General features: G+C 41.8%; 1 protein-coding gene across 4 annotated transcripts in view; it reads right to left on the bottom strand.

The window, feature by feature from the left end:
• The window catches only part of LOC111874882 (protein O-mannosyl-transferase TMTC1), a 339,223-nt gene that overhangs the window by 21,922 nt on the left and 300,681 nt on the right, over window positions 1-16,620 (bottom strand). The gene's annotated exons all lie outside the window — the stretch shown is intronic.

Below are 16,620 nucleotides of genomic sequence, written 5' to 3'. Positions count from 1 at the left end.
AAGAAACAACGAAAATATCTGAAGAAGATAAACCCTCAGAGATGTTTAGATCAATTATTACAACCAGTGACTTCAATCGCCAAACTACGTCCCCAGAATTCAAAGATTGTCACCGGGAAAGTCTTGGAGGTGCAACTTTTTGTCGCGGTCGTAGACTGTTGATGTGCTACGTAAAAACAAGGTAAAACTATCCCTGCAACAGGCCGTGGAGACCCATAGAGTTGTGAGAGGTCAAGGCTTCCACATTTTGTAGACAATCAGCTCACAGATGGTTGTAAGTATGCCAAACTCACGCGCCGGCCGCCCTTTACCCCCCCCCCAAGGAAGATTCCTGGTACTCATTTCTGTTAGAGGTTGAATCGTCCCCAGGGCCATTGTGCGGCTGGAAGGATTGGGTCAATAGAAAAATCCAATAACCTCATCGGGAATCGAGCCCGCGACCTTCCGGCTTGTAGCATACTGTCTGAACCAACTACGCTACCGCGTGCCTCTGGTGTATTACGTTGTCATGTATTATACTTGCACCTGCTGCACTGTCCTGTTTTTAGTTCATTATTATCAAATGTTGTTAAAACTTGGATAAAATTATATGTAAATTGCAACCAGTCTAAGAACGCAAGAGTTTGCACCTCCATGATTGTCCCTTGCGAAAAAACTGGCTAACCATTGCAACAGGATGATGAACTGTAATGTTACCGTAAGACTTACGAGTTTTCTCCAAGTTTCAGTATGAGTAATACATTGAGTTGTAGGATCTGAGACAGAGTCAGAGTCAGAGTCAGGGTCAGAGTCAGAGTCAGAGTTACTTTAGGGCTGGCCGTTTACCGCCGATCAGCTCATCTCTGCGACAAGCCCCTTGAGACTCACAAGTAATTCTATTTTCCAATTGAAACCTTACAGTTGTAGTCCTTATGTAACATTCTCTCTGACGAGAGGATGAGTCAATCGTTTACAAATTCCTGCTGGTTCTCGCCAGCGCAGTCATTCTCATGTCCGAGTCCAGCGGGACCCTTGGCCACATTTTCCTGTCTCAGATTCGAAGCTCTTTTAACCTGGAGGGCCAGGTCCACGTATTTATATACCCCAGGAACAGTGTGGCCCAGTGTGCCCAGTGAGGCACCGGTTTCGCTTTTCGTCGCCACCTACGCTTCGTAGGGCTAAGGTGGAGGTATTCGACGCGTCTCCACACGGGTGTAGGATTTGAGGTTCTCACAACGGTGGTTATGAAAATTTCTATCCTCTAGGATATATCGCTGTGTGATCCGCTGAAAGCGCACTCTGCTTGTCACCTTCTTTCACGCTGGTTTCTTGCTTCGGCTTATGCTTCGACACTGAAGATGGAGGAGACATGTTCATATGAAACATCGGTTGATTTTCAACGGACTACACGGCGTTATATCCCAGAAGACAGAATTCTTTATATAGTGAGTTGTTTTGCATATTCCATAACCCTTGTATCTTCTATAACCAATGATCCTAACGACTGTAACATTTCGGTCAGCACAATATAATTATATTTATATAAATTCAGGGGAACTACGACACACCCGAGGATTATCGTCCTATGTAGTAGCGCATAAATGAACCGTTGCAAGTGTTGAACAAATACGGAAGCACCAGGTTGCTCCAACAAAAAATAAATTACCTTTTTATTACAATCTTTCAGGCTCATATTTCATTCCAGGTTTTTGCTTACATTTTATTCCAAATGTTTTCATTACTTCTTGTGAACAAATATGTCCCCACAGGGTCGCAAGGCGCTCTATAAAGTTCATATTGACAGTGTAGAACTGCAAGGTAGATGTTCTGTAAAAAGAAATCCATTTGTATATAAAACACACATTTATGTGTATTCCGGCAGTACAATTAATTTCTTGCAAAAAGAAATTTAAACCATTTTCAGCTTTATGTTTGACACTGTCTACGTTATATTTGATCTGCACATTTTGGGGGTTCATTCAACTGCACTCTCCAGTTCTTGGTTGTGGCCACACTGACAAACATGTTATTACATAAGGAGTTCTCTCTTCTCGGATATGATGCTGGATAGTCCGGTGGAAGTTCGCTGACGTTTCGGAGAACGTACAGCCTCCATTTTCAATTTTCTATTACATGTTACGCCAACAACTAGGAAGAAGAATGCTGTCTGCTAAGTCACTCTGGTTTTCAGCCTAGAAATGTACGTATATGCTATCGATCAGTTGTGTCTGTTCTTGTAGTGTTGCATCTTGTTCGAGGTGCTCACAAATAATAGAAAGATTGTCGTCACACAAATAAATGCTTTTTTATTTATCAATTCACAAAGTGTTTCTACCTTTATTGGTGCATCATCAGGTCATTGTTGAGGAAATAAACAAATGATGACAAACAGCATATAAACTGAGAATGTATTGTAGAAGTCACAAAATCAATACAAAATCCGTCAAGTGTAACAATGTTTTTTAGGTCACCTAAAAAAACATTGTTACACTTGACGGATTTTGTATTGATTTTGTGTATAATAGTGTAACGGACCAAAATGAAACAATTCAAAATATTGTAGAAGTGTTTCTACCTATATAGGCCCATCATCAAGTGATTTTTGAGTAAAGAAACAAATGGTGACAAATAACATATAAACTGAAAATATATTGTAGCGTCCTGTTGCACTTTACACATAGTATCAATTATTTTCACAGTCTGTCGCACAACAATATGTTTTATAAAATTTATTAAAAATTATTAACTTAAAAATTTTCCACTACATGTTTGGACCAATGTGGTCATCATCAGATGCTAAAATTATTTGGTGACCAAAGTGTTATAGACACACATGCGTGTCTAGGTAACCCATGTATTAACAACATAAGCAAAGACAGAAGACAGCAGTTCCCTCGTCCATAATTCTCAACACTGATGATGACCACAGAGGCAGAAATATGTAGTGATAAACTTCTAAAATGAATAACTGTTTAATAAATTTTACAGAACTTAGTGTTGCACATGAGACTGTAAAATCTAATCAACACTAACATATAAACTATATTGCTACAATAACAATTTTTACTAGTTAAAATTGGGTCGTACCTGACAAAATGTTCTATATACAATAGATTTTAAATTAAGATTTAAAAAAAATGTATACTGAAACAATGCGAAGAGGTAGTCCCTATGAGACGTACTTCAGATGTTTTGAAGCAGGCCAGCTGGTGTCGGATCTTCAGGCTGTTATGCAGCGTCTGTGTTTATTTTCTTTGTGGTGGTGGATTGCTTATAGTAGCCATTTTGTTTTCTACTGTTTGAGGTGGGCCGGAGTGAACAAGGAAACCCGTAGAGCAATTCTCTGTTGTGATGTGGTGATGTGGTGACTCCATCATTGTGTATTGCCTCAGGATTTAGCTGATGATGGCCTACCTAGGTCGAAACCTGTTGTGAGCTGACAAATAAACAAACGTCTGTTTGTGTGACGGCAAGCCCTCCATTATTATCAGCTCTGTTAAGCATGTCGAATATATGACTTCTATTAATTCAGTGGACCGTCTCTGTGGTGTAGTGGTCAGAGTTCCTGGCTACATATCCAGAGGTCTGGGTTCGATTCCCGGCGCTACCAGATTTTCTGAGAAATACTGGGTCTGGAACGGAGTCCACTCAGCCTCGTGAGGATAATTGAGGAGCTATTTCAAGGAAATAGCGGCTCCGGTCTAGAAACACGAGATTAACCGCCGTGGAGATTCGTCACGCTGACCATGCGACACCCTCTATCCGCTAAAGTTGGCATTAACTTCACCGACAAGCGGCGGTCGCTCGGTCGGTATAGCTCGCTTGCGGATTCAAACCACGGAGTTTGTTTGTTTGTTTATTAGTTCAGAATCGTCAGTAAATGTAAATGCAGTAACTACTGCATCTATCCATATCTCTCCATGTCATGTCATTTTACACTCTTTGAGATGGAGGCAGAGCCGTTGAATATATTTCAGTACAAATTTCGTAGTGAATAAAACGCTATGAAATAAACAACTGGACAATCTACGGTTCTCCATCTATGCAGCTAAGTCTCATGCACCGCTTCCCGTTCGTCAGTCTCTCCATCTATCCATTCATTCATACAACCAGTTTGCAATTTGCATGCTTATCTTCCCGTCTGACAGTTTATATTTCCGTGTTTGTTTCCAGTAGCACTGTGCGGTGAATACATCATGTACGTTAATCACATCAGTAACCAGGTAATTCTGTATTCAGTTCCTACGTGAAACAGAACTACCCTACTTTTGGGAACTGTGCAACATGAAATGTGGCGTCTGAAATTCATTATTCGATCTCTCAGGAGAGGAACCTCTCAGATGTATCTTTCCTCAGAAATTAACTTACTTTATTGGCTTATTCATTGATTATCCTTCTCCTACCTTGGCGGATTAAGCCCTCTAGTCTCTATGCCATTCGGAATTAAATATGAAATTATGAATCTTGCAGTCAGTTGATAGAACTCCTTAGACGGGGGATCAGCCCGCCGCAAGTCCGCTACTTACACAGAACAACACAAACACAGAATAAACACCGACAGACATCCATGCCTCTAATGGGATTCTAACCCACGATCCCAATGTTTGAGCGGGCAGAGACATTTTGTGACTTAAGACGGAGCGCCAACTGAGATAAAACGTAAAGCTGTCCCTGTGACAGGCCGTGAAGGCCCATAGGGTTGTGAGCCGTCGAGGCACCCACATTTTCTTTAGACAATCGGTTCACAGATGGCGGTATGGTTGTCAGCCTTACGAGCCGGCCGCGAAATTCATATTTAAAAATTAATTAAGCGTGCTTCATTTTTGTTTCCCGACGTTCCCTCTTTAACTGCCTCTTTCTTTAAAACATTCCATGGTCGCAGTTCGTAATGAGTTTCAACGTACGTATTTGCTTAGAAATTAAGCAGGGCATGATTAAGAATTCGCGAGGCTCTTTGCTATGATAAAGATGGAGCCCTTGCATTTCCTTCATAGAAATAAGAATGCAATATATGAAAAGTAACAGTCGGTAGAGCGTCGTCGATATAGCTACTGGCTGTGGGCTGGGCAGTAGGAGCTCGAGTCCCAGCAGGGGAAAGAATTTCCTTTTCTCCAATTCGTCTAGACCCGTTCTTGGGGACATACACACTCTTCTTCAATAGGTACGGGGGCTCTCTCCTGGCGTTAAAGCGGCCGGAACGTGAAGCTGACCACTCACCAACTAATGTCAAGGTCAAGAATAAGTGGATATATACATCTACTCCCTTATAAGTCTTCATGGCGCAGTACTTAATTAGTTACGCACAGAGGGAAACTTTACATGTTAAGATTTATATCTCGTGGATTATACCGCCGTGTAGTCCGATGAAAAGTCAATGGACATTTCGGTTTAAGTTATGCTTGCGTTCTGCTACACGGTGGTTTCTTGTTTTCTTTACTCTTCAACCTTGATGATGGAGGAGACATGTTCCTCCGAAACGTCGGTTGTCTTCGAACAGACTATTTGGAGTTACATCACAAAAGACAGAAACCATTCGAAACAACCGATGTGACAACATGAAATCCCACAATGAAATGTGTATCCGTGTATGTGGAATTGTTGCTAGGCAACAGTCAGACAGCTGCACAGCGCGGAGTGATCTGGCTCCCATTTTGTTTCCGACTGCTGCAGCTGCTGCTGCGTGCTGTTCCCACCATCCCAGTGTGACGCGATGCAGTCAGCCATTTGTTACGCTCCGTGGTCTACACGAGAAAGTTGTGTTGCCCCAACGGCGATTTTTCTTGTCGGTGTTGGAGGCCCCTAAGATTGCAGGGCCCTAACATCTAGCTTATTTAGCGCATATGTAAATAAGCACTGACATTAGGCCGCGCCATAACTCAAGCGGTTAGTCGATGGCTTCCCACCGCGGCGGCCCGGGTTCGAACCCGGGTCTGGTCAAGTGGGATTTGTGGTGGACAAAGTGGCACTGGGGCAGGTTTTCTCAGAGTACTTCGGTTTCACCTACCAATCTTCATTCCACCAATTGCTCCACAATCACCCTCACCTATCATCTGGGGCTGGTACAATAGGCCAGAATTGGCCACAGTACAAGGGACTTGGTCCCACCCCACTAGCAATAAAAAAACACTGACATTAAACACCAAATGTTCGAATGCTGTCAAGAGACAATTATTTGAAATGTAAATATATTTCTGATCTCAGATCATAAACAACAGCCTCTGCTCCAGACTTCCGTAACCACATGCGATACTAAATATTATTATAATCCAGAATAGTACAATCCAATTTCTCCCACACAATAATCTCAAATTTCATAGACTGTACCTCAAGATCTGTGTCATTAAGTTGAATTTTCAAATTAAGCAGACAGAAGTCGATATTCTAAACCAGTTTCGAACCGTGATCACATTAAATCGACAGCTCAAGGTCCCGAATGATTTAGGTCACAGTTACCAGGAAATGCCTATTATTAACCTTTAAATGCCGGACTTTTCAAATAGTGGTAGCCTGAGCTGGCTAGAGTTTATTTAATAAAGGGAAAAACGGAACGATCAGTTTTCTGAGAACTCTGTGCAGTAACCGTTTGATATACGTGGTAGAGTCATTAAGTTCATGGAATGTGGTTTTACCGCATCATATTACAAGGTATTCACATACACTTACACAGATCCACATCGGCCCTCAAAATAGTTGCCGTTGGCCGCTATGCAAGTCTGCCAAGGTTGATATAGCTGTCGAAAACATTGCTGAAACATATTGGCAGTAAATTTCCGTGCGAAGCTTTGCGGTCATTCCACGAACTTATTGACTGTGTAAAATTTGAGGTTTTCACGGCGGTTACTATGAAGAAAGCAGTCTTCTGGGATGTGGCACCGTGTAGATGTGGTGTTAGCCGACTTTTCGGAGGAACGTATCGCAGACTCAGTCTACTTGTACCGGTTCTCACGGTCTCTTCGCTTGCCAATTTCTTATTTTTCCTTCTACCCTGAAGACGGAGGCGATACGTTCCACCGAAAAGTCGGCTAACACCACATCTACACGGTGCCACATCCCAGAAGACTGTTTTCTTATTGGCTGTGGCAGTTTAAATATATTGTCACGTGTAGTGTAGTACGCGCGACGATAATGTCCGGTTCTATTTGGGATGATTGGATTTATTAGCACTTCTGTTACATTCGCTCGCTCTTCATTATAATTAGTACAGCCTTATCGCTGTTTCCACACTTTATAATTCACACACACTAGTCCTCTCCTAGCAACGGATCTCAACACAGAAACTAGCGCTTCAGATCACGGCACTACAGCACACATAAAGTCTTCAACGTCCATTAACACTTCACAGTTGGATCCTCACAGCTCCTTTCAACGGTGGCTTCGGGCTCTCGGCTATAACTAGCTACGCATTGTAACTGCACTGAACTGAACTTGCATCTGAATTCACTTCTCCTATAAGCACTTTGCACAGAACCCAAGGTAAACATATATTGTTTTAGACGTGTTTACAGTTCCGTTGCTTAGAAACGGACTGCATAACATAGTTGTTCTACTGTCTCTTGACGTGGACGAGATAGAAAACACAGCCTCTACTGTTGCGTAACCTTGCAACGGACTGTTTACCAAGAATTTGTCTTCGCGGGAACTCGTTTACCAACACGTTGCCTAGCAATGGGTATACATCAACGAGTATTCATTCACAAGTTTCGATTCTCCATGGACATAATTATGATTATGTTCCATGGGAAACATCCAGGATTTCAATAACCAACCTGATTTCGTTGGTAATTACGTGTGATTCAAGTAAATAGGATGAAAACAATTGCAAAATAACTGTAATACGAAAAAATTTTGTAGAAGGCAAATATATTCGGACATCCGTATACATATAGAGAGGAAAAGAACGGAAGAGGAAGAGGCCCATAGGATTGTGAGATGTTGAAGTTCCCACATTTTCTAGACAATCGGCTCATAGATGGCGGCAAGTTTGTCAGCCCTACAGGCCGGCCGCCCTTTACCCCCAAGAATATTCCTGGTACTCATTTCTGTTAGAGGCTGAGTCGACCCCAGGGCCATAGTGCGGCTGGAAGGATCAGGTAAATTGAAAAAAAAATCCACCTCATGGGGGTTCGATCCCGCGACCTTCCTCTTTCTAGCATAGTGCCTCAACTAACTATGCTACCGTGTGATCAATAAACTAGAGATAAAGGAAATTAAATAGCTAAAGTGATAAAAGCCAATAAAAAAAGGAAAAACGAACAGAGAATAAAAGGACTAAATAAGATAAAGATAAGGAGCATGAAAGAGACGAACTACCGTGGTTTCTCTCTTTCGACAGTCAAAGTGTACAAGATAATTACGCAATGTCAATTTTAATAGTTTGAAAAAGCAAGTAATACAAGATAAATGCGTAAAATAAAAAAATGAAATATACAAAAAAAATTCAAGCAACAAACGGAACTTGTTAGTGTAGCGGTAACGATCTATGCCTCAATTCGGAAGGTTCTGGTTCGAATCTCGGCAGCGACACTGGCTTTACTAAGGTTTCTCATGTTCCTCCTAAGTTCCTTCAGGAAAATGTCGGATCATTACACCACGACCGTTTCCTTCCAGATACTTCACAATTCATCATTAATCTGTCATCCTACCAATCGACACCATATAATATACTTACTGACAGTATCTTAAAGTATACGACAGGAGTTAGAGAAGGTAAAGGTAAAGCTGTCCCTGTGCTTAACTAATTAAGCTCTACGCCATGTAGGCGTATGGGGGAGTGGATGTATAGGTCCACGTTTTCGTGACCTCGGCACTAGTTGGAGATGTGTGGTGAGCTTCACGGCCCGGCCGCTTTACCCCCGATACCCATTCAATAGGATGCTGGGTTGGCTCCAGAATCGGTCTGGACCGTATGGAAAGAGAAAATTCTTGCCCCTATCGGGACTCGAAATCCAGTAACCAGTCGCTTTACCGACGGAGCTATCCCAGCTCTTAGGTTACACGGGGAGAAACGAAAGAAAATATATAGAGGAAGAGAACTAAATCAACAGAGGGAAATATGGGAAGCAGAGGAAAGAAAGAAACGGATAGAGAGCAAATGTACGAGAGATGACCTGTCTGAGGTTTTATTGTACCCCATCAGAATACAGAAGAGACTCATTTCGTTGTCGGTTGTTGGTTCATGTAAACAGAGAGAGGAAGTTCACACACATAATTCAGAAAACATGACGCTGACATCCTTCAGCAAGCATTCTGTGAGTAGGTAGTAACTGAAATAGATTAGGAAAAGCTGAATTTCCGTAAAAGGATTTGATCCTCTTTTTTTGTAGTAGTAGTACAAATAGCTCGAAGCAGCGATGTGGTTCAGTTTCACCGACAAGCTGGGTTCATGAGCGAACCTACTGCCGCACCAAGTCCAGAGGCAGTATTTTGCGGCTGTCGCCATGTTACAGAACTCTTGCCTCAGGGAGCAGGACGTCATTAAGAGGGCTTGTTAGAGCACAGATTCGCCATTAAATCTATATTTTACCTGTTTCATTATTATATAGGATGAAATTTACAATAAACTTACAGGTTGTGGTTATGAAGTTTTCAATATGAAAGCAGCGGCACAAAATGTATATAATTTCGCGCAGCTTCTTCTTCTTCTTCTTCTTCTTCTTCAAGCTCAAGCATTGGAAGCTACGAGACCGCGCTAATGATCATACTTTGGTTGCTTTTTTTGTTTTTGTTTTCCTTGGCACTACAGCCCCAGTGGGCCTAGGCCTACCTCCATGAACTTCTCCGTTCACTTCGGTTTTTCTAGATCTTACACATTCGGTAGGACTCCTTGGGCGGGTGATCAGCTCGTCGCAAGGCCTCTACCTGTACACAAACACAGAAAAACGCACACACAAACTAAACATCCATGCCCTGAGTGGGATTCGAACCCACGATCCCGGTTTCCATGCGAGCGAAGACAGTACATGCCCATACTTTGGTTTACATATATTAATTACTATTTTAATATTTAAAAGTATAGAATGTGACAATTTTCTTGAGAGAAGAGAAATTAATACACATTTTAGTCGGAAAGTTTTAACAAAAGAAGGAACTTTGGCGTTGATGATGGGATAATATTAAACTCTATAAAGAAACAGTGTGTTATGGACTGGATTAATCTGGCTTAGGAGAGAGACCAGTATGGAGCTCTTGTGAACAAGGCAATGAGTCATAATATTCCATACTAATCGATAAATTGCTGGAAGAGATCTGATGCTATTACCGTTTCAAAAGGACCCTGTTCCCTGAAATTAATCAGTCAGTCAGTTCATTGGTTCTCAACACCTTGTGACACCGAGACCACATAAAATAATACATAAGTTTCAGGGATCCCCAATTTCTGACTGTCAAAGAAAAGTGACGTTCTGTTGCAGGTCCCTATCAGACTGCACGGTGACAGCAGAACTTACATAGCTTTCCAGCCTCTACCCTACAGTAAGTTCTAAAATGCTCTTTTAAGTCGAAATATTTCGGCCGCTGCGGCTACTTTTCTTTAAGTAACCTACCCGTATTAAATCTTATTGGCTTTCCAGAGTTTACAATGAACACATGGAGGCTATCTTAATGTTGGCTCAGACATACTCCATGTGCTACACGAGTATGGACGGAAGTTTAGCTTCAGTTAGTGACACAGTCACGTCATCATTAACAAGTCAGCAGGATCCATTTTCAACAAACTTTCGTCATTCACACAAAACAAAAAAACAAACTCCTTGATTCTAGTCCGCAAGCGAACTATACCGACCGAGCGACCGCCGCTTGTCGGCGAAGTTAGTACCAACTTTTGCGGACAGAGGATGTCGCGTGGTTAGCATAACGGATCTCCAAGGCCGTTAATTTCGGTGTTCTAGACCGGAACCGCTACTTTTCCATTTAAGTAGCTCCTCAATTATCATCACAAGGCTGCGTGGACCCCGTTCCAGACCCACTACTTCTCAGAAAAGAATCTGGTAGCGCCGGGAATCGAACCCGGGACGATGTAAAATTAAAAAGAAACACTTTTTCTCCTAACTGGCTGTTTAACGACGTTATCGGTACAAAAATTATATAGCGTCTGTTAATCACGATTTCACAGCACTTTTCATCGGTAAGGTTCCTTACAGAACGTATGACGCTCCGTGGTTAGTGAAGTGGATGGTATAGCCTAAACCACGTTTAAATGCGATTATGTCACGTGATTTAGAACCAGATTCAGTTAGACTCTATAACAATATATTAGCAAGACTAAGCAAACACTGCGTCAATGTAGCGAACTACACAGTGTACCGAACACTAATTAACCCAGCCAAGCAGTAAGCGATTCTGCACTATTAACTTTGTTTCCGCATGTGACTACGGCTTTCACAGGCAACTGCTGATGCTGGTTATGCGGGTGGCCGACAGCAATGCTTTGTACTCGGCGCCTTCAACTTTACAGTAACGAAGTAGTCTATACATAATCAAAAGTTTTCAGTCTAGGCTTCTACAGCCTCTGATGTGGTAATATAATGTCAGAAGTCAGCGTCAAGAAGGAAACACCATGTGTACAAAACGTTGTATACATTTTGTGAAAACAGCTATCAGCAAGGGATAAAAAACGAAACATGTACGTTGTTAAAGAATGCCGTATGCGGGGATGTGGCGCCGTGTAGATCTTGTGTGAACCGACGTTTCAGAAGAACTTATCGCTTCCATTTTCAGGGTAGAAAAAATCCGCGAGCGAGGAACCAGCGTGGGCAAGTAGCTACATACTACGATAAGTTCCTCCGAAACGTCGGTTTACACAAGATATACACGGCGTCACATCCCAGAAGACGACATTCTTCATAGTTACTGCCGTGAAAACTTGAAACCTTACATGCACATTGGTTTTTAATGCGTTATTTTCGAATTTATATGCATCTCTGAATTTATATATAATTTGTTAAGGATTAAATTAAATTCAATCAACACGTACCAGGGAGGACACCATTAAACGTATTGTAGTAGTACAGAGTCTACACTCAACAGGTATGTCCGGTAGAGGGACATTTACGTGACCGAATACATCCACTCAACAACACTTGGCTTCTACGCCCGAGCCAGTATAGCGATGGGCTGAACGTCGGGGGTTCGATTCCTGGTATGAATAAGACATTTTCTCTTCTCAGCAGTGTCAAGACCGGCCCTGGGGTCTACCCAGCCTCTTATTCAATGGGTACCGCGGGATCGTTCCCTTAGGCTTGATGTTGACCACTAACCTCCAGCTAGTGCCGAGGTTAAGAACACGTTTATCTATATATCCACTCCCCCACACGTATTCGTGGCGTAGTGCTTAATTAGTTAAGTACAGCGACACAGTTTCCTTTGTCTTCACCTTACACTCGAACCCATATCCTCCTGAATTATAAAAACAATGCGCTGATTAAATGAGTTACTCTTCATAACCACTGCTGTGGGAACCTCAAAATTCAAAATTAATGTAGCATGTAGAGTCGTTGCTATGCGACGACCGCGAGATAAGCAAATATACCAGAACCCTTTCTAGGCAACGTTTCGGTAACACGTCCCCACAGCAACGAATCAATGCGCAACAATATAGGTAATCTTGGAAACGGTGTTTTCTACTCGGTACGTGCCGAGGAGTTATAAAGAAGATAATTGGGGCCACAAAGTTAGTTCTGTACAGGATTAAATGAAAAGAACTTGAGCGAGTAAAGCAGAAGAATCTTTACTGTTAAAATCCGTTACCAGGAAACGTCTAGTGAAGATATTGCAGACTGGAGAAGATAGAGTGCAGTGATTTGTAAAATGTGATAATAGAGATAGTGTTATAGTTATTTATAGTTACGACCTTCAGGTGGTCAATAAATCCAGTATCAAATATAAAACCCCATAGATAGTGATACCCCCATACACGTGATGATGCTAATAGAATACCATGTCCTATTTTTACTATCAAATATGAATTTTCATAAGCAAAGCATCTACGCTGCATCGCTAAATTATACTGCAAATTCAGAACCGTTTCAGTTGTGTTATTGGGTAATTCTGAAGCGATTAGAGTAACACGAAAAGGCTGCTGGAATAGAACCAACATAGAATGAAAATGAACCAATTATATGTAGTGATCCACAAATTGCTTGATGAAACCTGACCAAACCCGTGGATCTGATGAAGGCGAAGTATGTAACACAGCAGAGCTGAAAGCCTTCTGCCAATTAGTATATAGTAAATTAACCGAATTCTAGTCCGCAATTTTAAGGCTCGTGAATTGAATTCAGATATTCTCAATGGCAGTTTTATGTTGTGCGAAATCCCACACCAACATTATACATCACATATTATAAGCCTACGGCTAGATCTGATTGGTTTATTTATTTATGTGTGGCCCATTTAATAACGATTTCAATAGATCAGATTAGGCTTATGTAGCATCGAACAACAGGATTATCGTCCGATATAAATGAATAAGTCAAAGTCAAAATTATATTACGACTGACTGTCAGTTGGCCAGTCTGTCTTGGTCTTAAGCTCCTATCTGTGGCCCAATACCAGATTTTTATTACTGTTAGACAATTGAGGGTTCGTTCATCTGTGGCGCCCTCTCTGACGAGAGGACGGGTCTATTATTTACAATCGTTCCTGGCCCTCGCCAGCGCAGTCATATTTACCGAGGTCAAAATCAGTAGTACATGTCATCTATATTTTAAATTTTACATATGGGTCAGAATTTTAGAAAGAGCTCTTCTAAGGGACCCAACTGATTTGGTCCCTTCTCCCCATCTCACTTGAGGACGGAAACAGATCCATTTTCCGAAACGCCATGTTTTCTGTTTTCTAGAATACCGGATGATGGACAAAGTCCAAGAACTCAGTAATTCTGAGTGTAATACGCCACTGTCAGGATCCCTTAGGATCTACAGTTACATGTCGGCATTCTACAACTGTCAAGAGTCAGTTTCCTTACGGACACTTGCTATTTACAGTTTTACATGCAACTCTAGTATATATGTACATATGTACTGTATAATATATATAAAGCTTGGCATAACAGATCATGCCCCAATTCAAGTAGCTCCTGTCACAACGGCTACCTAGTCACTTGAACGATCGTATGCTTGACCGCCGCTAAAATTAAACTTATTATATTTTCTAATGAACAATGAATTGGGAAGATGGTGTAAACCCCAGAGAGCAAAAAAATGAATGGGAAACCTTAGTCTGTAAAGCCGGTGTCTGAACTCGGAACTCCGGAATACGAATCAGAGTTGCTACCCACTGGACTACAGAATTTAAGAAGTCTCGATTTGACTAAATTTTGACTCCAAGAATCTATCTGAAATAAGCAGTTACTTTGTCTTGACTTCTGAGGTTAGAGCCACGCGTTCTGTTCTTTACACACAGCAGCAAAGATACTTCATCTGGTCCACAAATATCATTACGAATTAATATTCGCCGTTTTCAAGTAAGCATTAGAAACACTCGCTGTTCAACAGTGCACTCCATGACTGTCGCCTGCGCACTGCAGACACGTTTCGGCATTGTCCTTGACCTTGCAGCATAAGGGCTGCCACTTGCCGGATCATGCGCACACCATTCGACTCAGCACGGTCCACGGATTATTATGTCGTAATTGTGAGCGGTTATATGCATCACCTGCGGAATTATTAGCAAATTCATCGGGCCGGTTCTATACGATTCACTCTGTATTTGAAGCACAAAGAGACATTGGGAATTGTCTGTCATCTAACAGCAATTCTTAGTACAAGTGCCATGATGTGTCCAAAATGAATAATTTCTCGTGCTTTCTTAGCAGGCAAAAGATGCGAATAATGTTATGTGTGCCACTGTGCTGTCTTCTTTCGTCACATCGCATACGTCAAGAGGCATAAATGTACAAATTTTCGTGTCAGTTTCTTTTTCTATGTCTACATGCTTACTCGCGTCTTCTTGGATGTCCTCATTTCGTCGCGACANATTCTTAGTACAAGTGCCATGATGTGTCCAAAATGAATAATTTCTCGTGCTTTCTTAGCAGGCAAAAGATGCGAATAATGTTATGTGTGCCACTGTGCTGTCTTCTTTCGTCACATCGCATACGTCAAGAGGCATAAATGTACAAATTTTCGTGTCAGTTTCTTTTTCTATGTCTGCATGCTTACTCGTGTCTTCTTGGATGTCCTCATTTCGTCGCGACATGTCCCGTGGTTTCTTCTGCACGTTAACGGAGTTCATATCAACATTTTACACACACTCATGCCTTATGAACTCGCTGGGGTAGATGTTCATTTTTTCTTGTGAATATGTGCCAGAATATGGAGGTATTTTAACCAAATTAACTACTAAAAATCTATATGTAAGAAGTTAACATTTATTGTTCTTTGGCGCTTTGCAATCGTCTTTAATCATCTACTTTATGTCCTCTGAAGTTCTAAAATTCTAGATCTGTATGTATGAGCCCAAAATTCGCAACTACACTATATCAGACTGTGGCATGTAGACCTGTTACCAAGCGATGACTCTGTAAACAACAGCCGTTGCTAGCTAATGGCAGCAACAGATTCCTAACACACACACACACACACACCAGTGGGCTAACTGCGAAGATGTTTTCTCCATGCGGTCCGCGTGTAGCTACGTGATGCAACAACAGAAAAAATGTCAGCAGAGGTGTTTTCTATTGGGTTCGTGCAGGTGTTATAAGCAGGACAAATCTACAGTATGTGAGCGGGGTCGAATACCTCCACCGTAGCCCTGAGAATCGTAGGAGGCGACGAAAAGGGAAGTTTCGACTCTGAGAGAGTAAAATATGGTCACAAGTCCCATGGGACTCGGAACCGAGAATGACTGCGTTGGCAAGGGCCAGCAGCAATTGTAAATAACAGACTCGTCCTCTCGTCAGAGAGAGAGCCCCACATCAACAAACCTGCAACAGTTTGACAATAATAAAAATGTCGTCGTAAGCCCCAGATCGGTGCTTCATTCCAAGACAGACTGGCCGACTGATCGTCGGTCGTAACATAAGACTCAGACTCAGTATAGTTTGTTGCGAGACAGTCGCCCGCCATTAAATGCGTGAACACGGAAGTTGAGGGATCTACGGCGTTGAAAGCCGTTACCAGACAACAACTGATGTGGACACAACAGACTGAGAAGACTTAGTGCGTGCTGTAGTGAACTGCTAAGTTTATGAATTACCGATAGCGCTATAGTTACTTGTAGTTACAATCTGTAAGTGTTCAATAAATCCGATCGGCAATCCAAACTCCTTCTGTAGTCACATTCATCACGTGACAATATATAAAACAATTTCGCAGCTTCCATAAGTAAAATCCCAAAGCTTTAATTTCTCCCTACATCACGACTGGGTTAACTTTCGAGTGAGTGCTCATACACTACTGCGGGGCTTCGGCACTCTCACAGATTCAGCAGGGCGAAAATCGCATACACCAAAGGCTGTATTCGGGGCAGAGTGGCCCAAAGCGGCGCCCCAGTACCTCTCTCAGTACCAGAGTCATGTCCTGGGCACTATTTTTAAACAGTTATGACAAATATAAGCAAAGGCTAATAAACCTAATAAACCAAGTGTTCTTCCTTAAAATATATAATTTAACATCAATAATGTAATATTACGTAATAGGTAAA

This window comes from Cryptotermes secundus, unplaced genomic scaffold (assembly GCF_002891405.2).
Source record: "Cryptotermes secundus unplaced genomic scaffold, Csec_1.0 scaffold160, whole genome shotgun sequence".
NCBI classification, from domain to species: domain Eukaryota; kingdom Metazoa; phylum Arthropoda; class Insecta; order Blattodea; family Kalotermitidae; genus Cryptotermes; species Cryptotermes secundus.
The sequence above is the reverse complement of the archived record's forward strand: the minus strand, read 5'-3'. Positions and strand labels throughout refer to the sequence as shown.